We start from the raw sequence: 8,344 nt of genomic DNA on the forward strand, positions 1-8,344 counted from the left end.
GGCGGGGGGCGGGTGTCGCGGCTCCTGCCCCCACCCCTACCCCTATAACTCGCTCCCGCGGTCTCTCTGACTCACTCGGACTCGAGGCCGGTGCGCGACTGAGCGGGTGCCTCTTGCCGACTTTGCCAAGCGGGCGCCTCCTGCCCGAACCGCGCCGATCCTGCACCCGACGCATCTCGGGGCGGCCGCCGAGCCCAGGCGGGAGCCCGAGCCGAGTCGAGCTCGCCAGAGCCGGTGAGTCGGGAGCTCGAGCCCCGCGGGGCCCTGGCCCGGCGCGCAGCTGCAGAGTCTCCGGGGAGTCGCGACAGCTGGAATGGCGTGTCGCGCCCTGGCGGCGGGAGCCGCAGGAGGGTGGGCAGCCTGGCGGCCGGCTGGCCGGGGTATTTACCTGCGGCACCAGCGCCTTGCGGCCACGCTCGCCCGCTGCAGCCCGGGTTCTTTGTCCCGATCCAGACGTCTGGAGGGTCCCGGGCAGGGGCGAGCACTGGGTCGTGTTCCCTGGGGGGTGGAGGTCGGGGGAGGCATGGGAGGGCCGCGCGGGGCTTCAAGAGCATGCGGTGTGGGGGTGGGGAGAGCTTGCAAGGACCGAGGCCACGGGGCTCCTGGGGCTCCGCAGACTGCACCCCTCCTTGCCCCCCAAATCCTGACCTCAGTGGCGCCCGGCCTAGGGGTGCGGGAGGATTTCTCAGCGGCTCTGCACTATCGGCGTGGGGAAGGGAAGAGGGGCCCCGAGAGGCGGGAGTTTCATCTTCAGGCTTCTCCTGGGACCAAAAACCAGGGACTGGAGCCGTGGTGTCGGGAGCAGGTACAGGTGGGCCCTGTTTTCACTAGAAGTTAAAGGGCAGAGTTTGAGCTAGGTCTGGACTCGGTAATTAGGCCCAGGGTCTGGGGAGGTGGGAGGGTAGGGGAGAGGAGTCGGGGTCAAAGGGAGGCTTGTGGCTCAGGGGGCTGCCTGAGGCTTGGAGTGCAGCCCCCCTCAGCTCCGTGAGGCTCCTAGGGTGTGCTGGTCTTGCTCCCCTGGGCCCTGGCAATACAGAGAATGGGTTGATTACTGCAGCAGAAGAGACCAACTTTAGACATAAAGAAGTGCTTTTAAGAGGGTGGCTCAGTGATGGAAGTTGGAGAGGTTGATTGTGCTTCTGGAAGAATCCAGAGTAGATTAGGCCAAGAAATTGTTGTTAGACTTTGGTTTCCTGTGCCCTATTCCCTACACCTCGCAATTCCCATATCCCACCAGACACCAGTCTGGAGTCTGCCTACTGCCTCTCCATCTCCCTCCCGTTCCTTCTCCAGCGATCCTTTTCCAACAGGGCCTGTGGTGCAGGCCCTGACCCCTGAGACTGTGAGGAGAATAATTCAAGGTGAGGACACACCTGTCGCTTTCTGTCTGCAATGGGGGCCGCCTCTGTTCTCTGCACAAGCCAGAAACCGTGGGGGATGGGATGGAAGTTGGGGGTGTATTGTGTAGTATGTTTCTGCATACCAGGGACCTGCGATCTCTAGGGGGGCACCCTGCAGTCTGAAATGACAGGTACCCAGACAGACAGCCTGAAGGTAGGGGGGAGAGCAAGCTGAGAACCAGGAGCCAGGAGACCCAGATGAGTCAGGAAGCTAGCTAGCTGCGGCTGTTTCAGTTTGGGTTGGCAGCCTGGGGGGAACTTGAGCTTTGGCTGCTGAGTCACAAACCTCAGGAAGCCCTGGGGGGTTGGGGGGGGAAGTAGGGAGAGTGGAGGGACAAACTGTGGCCCTGGAAGGGGGCCCTGGAAGGGGCAGGAGGCAAGAGAACCTTAATCAGAGCAAAAGAAAGAGGGTAATTGAGTGGTTTGGGGGTCTTGGGGATTTAACGTGAGCACCTGATCTTGGGAGGGGGGTGCAGCACTGGGGCCTGGAGTACCCCATCTCTAGCTAGAAATATTCCATTTCTAGAGCCATTGCCAGGCTCTAGAGTCCAGCCAGTTTCATGAAAAATGCAAGTGACTAGAGTGTGTGCGGTTCCCTTGACCAGTGTTTCTCCTGCCTTCCTCCTGCTCCAAGTCTCAGCTTGAGGGATTTCTAGTAACACCTTGAGTTTCCATGACTGGAATTCAGATTCTACGTGGTCATTTACAAAGACCACAGGATCTGTGCTGGGAATTGCACAGGAAATCTCAGTCATTCAGACCCTGATTTGGAAACACCGCTACACAAACTGTCCCAGCAGGAAAACAAAGTTCTTTTTCTTTGAAAACTCTATAGGGCCAGGGTCTCTACTTTGTCAACACACCCTCCTGGGGTAGACACCAACGGGCAGGTCTTTGTTTTTCTTTTTATCAGCAGCTTTGTGGAAGTGAATGAATGTCTCTCAAAGGTCATAGTTGCAGAGTTTTGGGTTGAGAGAGGACACAGAGGGTCAGAGGTATTCCAGAAAATGCAGGAGGCTCACAGAAGGCCCTGAACTGCCCATGCCTCCCAACCTGGCAGCCAAGAATAGTCATTCTCTGGCTTACCTGTGGCCCTGGCATGTACGTGATGTTTGTTCACTTCTCTAACGGCCGTGGAGTTGTTCTGTGATTCAGCTGCCTGGCTTTGAAGTTGGCCTTCTGTGACACATAACATTTTTCCTGCTTGTGATGGCAAATTAACCGCACAGCATTTCATCAAAACACAAAAGTCCTGTTTCTATAACTGAATAACCAGTCACTCCCTTTCTCCTGGCTGAAAGGGAAAGGATTCTGCAGATTTTGCCTCCTTTGAGGCAGTGCACAATCCTTTAGAACCTGTGACGATGATATTCTCAGTCTCTACCGCGTCTTGAGTTTGAAGGTTCTAGAACCAGGACCCGCTAAGCTAAGTTGTAGAGCTATGGAGTGACAGTTCTGGAAGTTCTTTTCTCCTTCTGACTGAGAGTTCCTGCAGTGGAGGTGGTAGTTTCAGATGCTTCCATCCCTCCATGTCCTGCGCAAAAGCTGTGTTCTCTTTTCACTCTTCTGATGTTGCTCCTCCCTGATCAGAACTGGGAGTATGACTGTGGCTACAAATAACTAGGACTGGGACTGAGGCACCCGGTTGAGACCAGGTTTCTTTAGGGTGGTCTGGAGTGGGGAGAGCAGGCTCAGAGTAAGTCCTGTCCCAGCCAGGGGCACCCCTGCTGGCCCGGTTTAGGAAGGGAGGCTCCCAGAACTGGGAGGACTGGGCCATGGCTTAGGAACTCAAACCAGGGTGCCTTGGAAAGTAGAGGTGAGCAGGGCACCCAAGTGGGGGGACACTCCTGGTATAGTGGAGCGTCTGTTGGGGTGTAGAACTGTTCACCTCACCCTGTATGCACGACTTTGCTCTCACTGGTGGCAGGTGTGAACAGAGGGGACAGGGGAGAGGGAAATGAACCTGTGTGGCTTTCTGTCTGCCCCCCCACCCCTCTTTGATCCCCCACATTCAGAGGCTGCAGGTCCTGAGCAATGAGGCAGAAGGGTACAGTAACCATCTGCCCAAATAATAACACTAATAATTGCTAAATTAATGCCAACGCTCCATTAGCTATATAACACTCCACATTAGTCTCCGATTTATCTCTGAATCCCCTAATGACTGTGGAAGTGGGTGCCCAGTCATAAAGCTTGGTGTGGCCGTAATTAGCCCAGTATTGTCTCTTCTCATCACAGCTTTTTTCAGGAGCATTAATTCCTTCTCTGTTTGGATTCTGCTAATTATCCCCATCGGTAGCTTGGCCTGGATCTCTGAAAGAAGGGAAAGGAAGCTCTCTACTAAAGAAGGGAAAACGCCACTCTCCCTCTCCCCAGCCCTGAATTCTAACTAGACCAGTCTCTCCTAATACACTTACAAGCCATGGCCAAGCTTATTATTAATGGGGTACATCTGTGAGCCCCAGAACAGAAACCCCTGATGCTCCTAACTCCCTCCCACACCCCCTTGCAGGGAGTCAGAGAGTTCAGGGGATTCTGCCCTGGCTCAAAGCGTTTGGCTGTCGCAGCTAATCGTAACCCAGAAAGGCTTCCCAGCTTCTCTACCCAGACTCCCACCAGGCCTTGTTTCAGCCCAGCCAGACTCTTCTCACCCTGGGAGCACTGACTCAAGAGTCTAGTTAGCGTCGCTAGAGTTAGTCAACTTGCCTTGGAGAGATGAATACTTATTCCTTAGGGAGTCTGTAAAGATTAAATGAGATAATGTAAGAAGGCACAGTGCATTTAACAAGTACGCTGCTCTTTTTATTAGTGGTTCTGATGAGCGTCTCCACCCTTCCAGACCAGTCACTGGTCAGTCCTTGCTCTCGGGCCTCTGCTTCCCTGGTGTCCCCCGTCTTTCTCTGGGTCTGAATGAGCACCCCTCTCTGCACAGCTGGGTCCTTACTGAGCACCCATCAGCTCCCCCAGGCCCCGAATTCAGCTTTCTTTAGCTTGTGGGGAGCAGGGAAATTGGTCCTTTCTTTTCACTTCCTCTCCTCGGTTTATCTTTTCAATTACAATCTGCTAGCGAGAGTGCCTGTTTCTGTTACAGAATGGATTTCCCCGACATGGAAGCCCATTAGAAAAATGGGAACAATAGCGAGTGATAAGACCTGCTGATGAATCCTAACACTGTGGGTGGAGAGAGAAGGGTGGGACAGGAGGGCCTTTGGAGGAGGGTCAGAGGGAAACTAGAAAGTCCAGGCTGCTAATTAATAATGCGGCACTCTCCGGGTGAGAGGGAGGCCGTGAGCCATCACTCCTGCCTGACAGCCCCATTTGTGGAGACAGGCAGGTCCTGCCCTGTCTTTCAGGGGGCCCTTACCATCCCAGGAGAGACGAGGGGCCCGAGGGGCCTCCGATACTTTGCCCTCTAGCCTGGTGACCCCCTTCCCTGCCTCAGAGGGCCCAGCTGGGGTCCAGCCTGAGCACAGTAAACAATTATCCCTCAAAAATGTCACACATGAAGAATGACAATTTCCATTTGGGGTGCATTCACCATGTACAATACTGCTCAATATCATCATTTATTTAATATTCACAGTGATTCTCAAAAGTAGTGATCATTGGAATCCCCAATGAAATAAAAGAGAAAACCAAGATTCAGAATAAGTTAAGTCACTTGCTCAAGGTCACACAATTAGAACTATGGATGTCCCCAGAACCTTCTGGTGCTGGTACTCACCTGAGATGTCTGCTCAGTGTCTGCACACCTGGTGGGCTTGAGTTGGCCAACCAGGGTCAGAAGCTGGGCCTGTTTCTGAGTCCTTTGCTCATCTGAAGGCTGCTGGGACATTGGCCAGTATGGTTTCCCAGGCCAGGTGCTCATGGAGTGCTACGCGGCTCTGATATCCGAATGGGGATGTTTCACATCTGCCATCAGTAGTGAACATCATTCCCCGATTGCCAAGAAAACCTTGCAAAAGCAGAGCTCATGTTCCTCACTGTAGATTTTTCTTTCTTGATTTCCATCTTGCTCCTTTGAGGTTTACTCCTGTTCACCAGCTAGTCAGTGACAGTACTGACAAATCAGGTGGACAAATAACAAGCAAACGAGTATGAACAGAAAAACTTGGAGGTGTGTTTTTAATATAGTGTGTGTTTTATCTTAGGAAACAGAAAACTTGCTAGATTGGAAATAGGCATATTATGTCTGCTTGTGATGCTGTTCTGGTTTGCGATGATAAAGTTAAAGCTCTCTCTGCTTATTAGTGACCATAACTTGGAGGTGTTCTGCCTACTAGACACGGCAAAACTAAAGGCTGTTCAAAACCAGACTGGGCATAACTAGGTAATTCTAATAAAAATGGTTAATATTAACTATACTGCTTACCACATTCTAGCACTTTTGATACATTTTTATTTCTAAAAGATTTATTTATTTATGCACACAGAACTGGGGTATAGGCCAGAGGTGCAGGGTGGTGAGAGGAGTCACCAAAGACAGAGTGGGGAGCAGAATAGGCCTCCACTGAAACACACTGCTGAGGGGAGCAGTGAGGAGACAGGCGAGGTCTGCTGTGCCCTGTGGGTCACTCCCTGTGCTGCCTCAGAGTGCTGGACTCTAACCCCTTGAGCCTCCAGAGAGTCTCTGATACACTTTTAATATTTAAACTTTACACAGAGCCATAGGTAGATATTATTATACCCATTTTGCCAGACACAGAATTGCTTGGGGAGCTTGAGAAGCTTGCCAGGACCACACAGCTCCATGGCAGTGGAGAGGGACATTGAAGGAGCCCAGTCTGACTCCAGGGTAGTGGGTTTTTTCCCTCCAGACTGAGAGCAAGAAGAGGGGAGAGAAGGAGGGAGACCCCAAGTCCTTAGTCCTGTGTCTTTTTGCGGTGTTGCTCACGTCTGTCTTACCGGGGGGCCAGCCCCTCTCTCGTCCGGGGCTGGCGTGGGTGTCGGTAGGAGGGTCACAGGCTCAGGCTTCCCGAGGGGCTCAGCTGCCCCTGGGTTCTATGTGCCTCGCAGGGCTGAGATTCAAACAAGCCAGAGTGGAATAAAGGCTTGAAGGTTTTTACTAGCGGACCTGGAGTAGGGAGACACATCTCATAGCCCGCCGCGGCCTCGGCACAGCCCTCCACCCCTGCCAGCAGGAACCTCCAGCCCTGCTGCCTCTGGGCCAGGCAGAGTGACTCCGAAGTCCTCTCAGCTGCCCCCACCGGGGCCCACTTCCACTCTTGCCAGCCTTGTTCACCTCCCAGTGACCCCCAGGGAGCCAACCCCCTCAGGACCCAGTTCCTCGCATCTGCCTGGTGAGGCCCTGGAAGAAGAGTCTCCAGACAGCAGCACCTCTTGGGCTTATATAACCAGAATTGAGCGCTGGGTGCCGGTCCCCAAGAATCCCTACTCTGCCTTCCCTCATCCGCTCCGAGGGAGCAACAGCTGGAGTCACGTGGACGAGCATTCAGAAGGCAGCCACAGCGAGGAAAACTTGATTCCCTTGGCCCACCCCTCCCCCACCTCCCTTCTCATTTATGAATTCAGCTTTTTTGTCAGACTGAACATTTAAATGCATTCTATGCTCTCTGGATTCCCCGTTACCCACCCCCCCTTTCTCATTAAAATTCTAATTATTACCAGAACAAGTAAGATGTGTGATCAAAGGCAAGCAAAGCCCTAGAAATACCTTTTGTTTTAAGGTGACTCAGAATGCAGAGAATGCACCCTGGACAGCTGTAACTGCGAACAGAGGAAGGGTCTGGTGACGGCCAGTTCTTGGAGAACGACGGGCACGTCGGGGTTGCTTCCCTGGTGAACCTCAGGTGACAAAAAATAGTCTCCAGGCCACTTAGGTGGGGAACTCTTAACACCAAAAATTATTTTGATCTAATACCTTCATGTGTGTTGGCTTGTTGCCTTTAGGCATAGGTATATAGGTCTGATGTCCACAGAGAAGGGGCATTGCAGAGCTGAACTGCCCGGCGGGGGCCTCCACCTGCCACTTACTCTGTGCCCCTGGGCAGTCTGTTTAGCCCTCTGTGCCTCGGTTTCCTCATCAGCAAAATGAGGATAACAATCACACCCGTTCCCCTGGACAGTGTTACATGGCTAAAGCATAAAAAGCAATTTGTGCCTTGGACATGGTAAAGTTCAATAATCGACTAAATCTAATAATGAAATGCTGTCATTTCTGTTACTAACAACCTCTATATTAGATTTTGGTTTCTCACTTTAAGAGGATATATATGCTTATTTGTGTGTGTGTTTAATAGACATGAATGTTTCATAGACACCCACATATTTATATAAAACAACCTCATCTTTCCTCTCTTGTGCCCAGGATGCGTGCACTGGAGAGCTTTAATCTAAAACTTAACTCAGATCGGCCTTCTCCTCCTCAGATAAAGGACTAATGACTAATCCCAGTTCATTTGGTGGGTCTATGTAGGGTCTGGTGGTTGGTCTTGGTGGCTAAGTAAGGAGCCGGGGGTTCTCCATTGGTGAAGGTGGTGTCTGATCAAGGTCAGGACCTCCCTCGGGGAGCTGAACGGCAGTGCTGGCTCCCTGGAGTCGTGGCTGGCATTTTCACCTCCCTCTCAGGGTCCTCTGCATGTGAGTCAGCTTTTTCTGGGGTCTGTGAAGCCTCCGTGGCTTAGATCCCATCATGCAGCAGGTGCTCAGGCCACAGTGGCCCTCCTATGAGCCAATCTTTCATTGCCCTGAGCCAATTCCTTAACCAGGCCGGAGACAGACAGACATACAAAACTTGGGGATCTATGATGAATCAGGGGCAAACAGGCTGGGGCAGTCCAGCTCTGCCCCACCAATCTGTGGCTCCAGGCCAGGCCCTTCTCTGACTCCACTGCTGGCCTTAAGAATTGGGGGACCTTTTCTTAAAACCCAAGACTCTTGAGCAATCCCTGGTGGCACAGTGGGTTAAAGCACAGCACTAAGAA

General features: G+C 52.5%; 1 protein-coding gene across 6 annotated transcripts in view; it reads left to right on the forward strand.

Moving 5' to 3' along the window:
- SYT6 (synaptotagmin VI) overlaps positions 1-8,344 on the forward strand; it is a 53,230-nt gene that overhangs the window by 1,201 nt on the left and 43,685 nt on the right. Inside the window, exon 1 of one of the 6 annotated variants that reach the window (XM_012730130.1) lies at positions 134-234. The exons of 3 other annotated variants lie outside the window; for them this stretch is intronic. The gene's annotated coding sequence lies outside the window, so the exon portion shown is untranslated. Of the gene's footprint in view, positions 1-133; positions 235-1,329; positions 1,362-8,344 lie in introns of those variants that run through there. 2 more of the 6 variants (XM_012730128.1, XM_012730131.1) reach the window with 2 other exon arrangements.

The sequence above is a fragment of the Condylura cristata genome, unplaced genomic scaffold (genome assembly GCF_000260355.1).
Source record: "Condylura cristata isolate star-nosed mole 26May11 unplaced genomic scaffold, ConCri1.0 scaffold00026, whole genome shotgun sequence".
NCBI classification, from domain to species: Eukaryota; Metazoa; Chordata; class Mammalia; order Eulipotyphla; family Talpidae; genus Condylura; species Condylura cristata.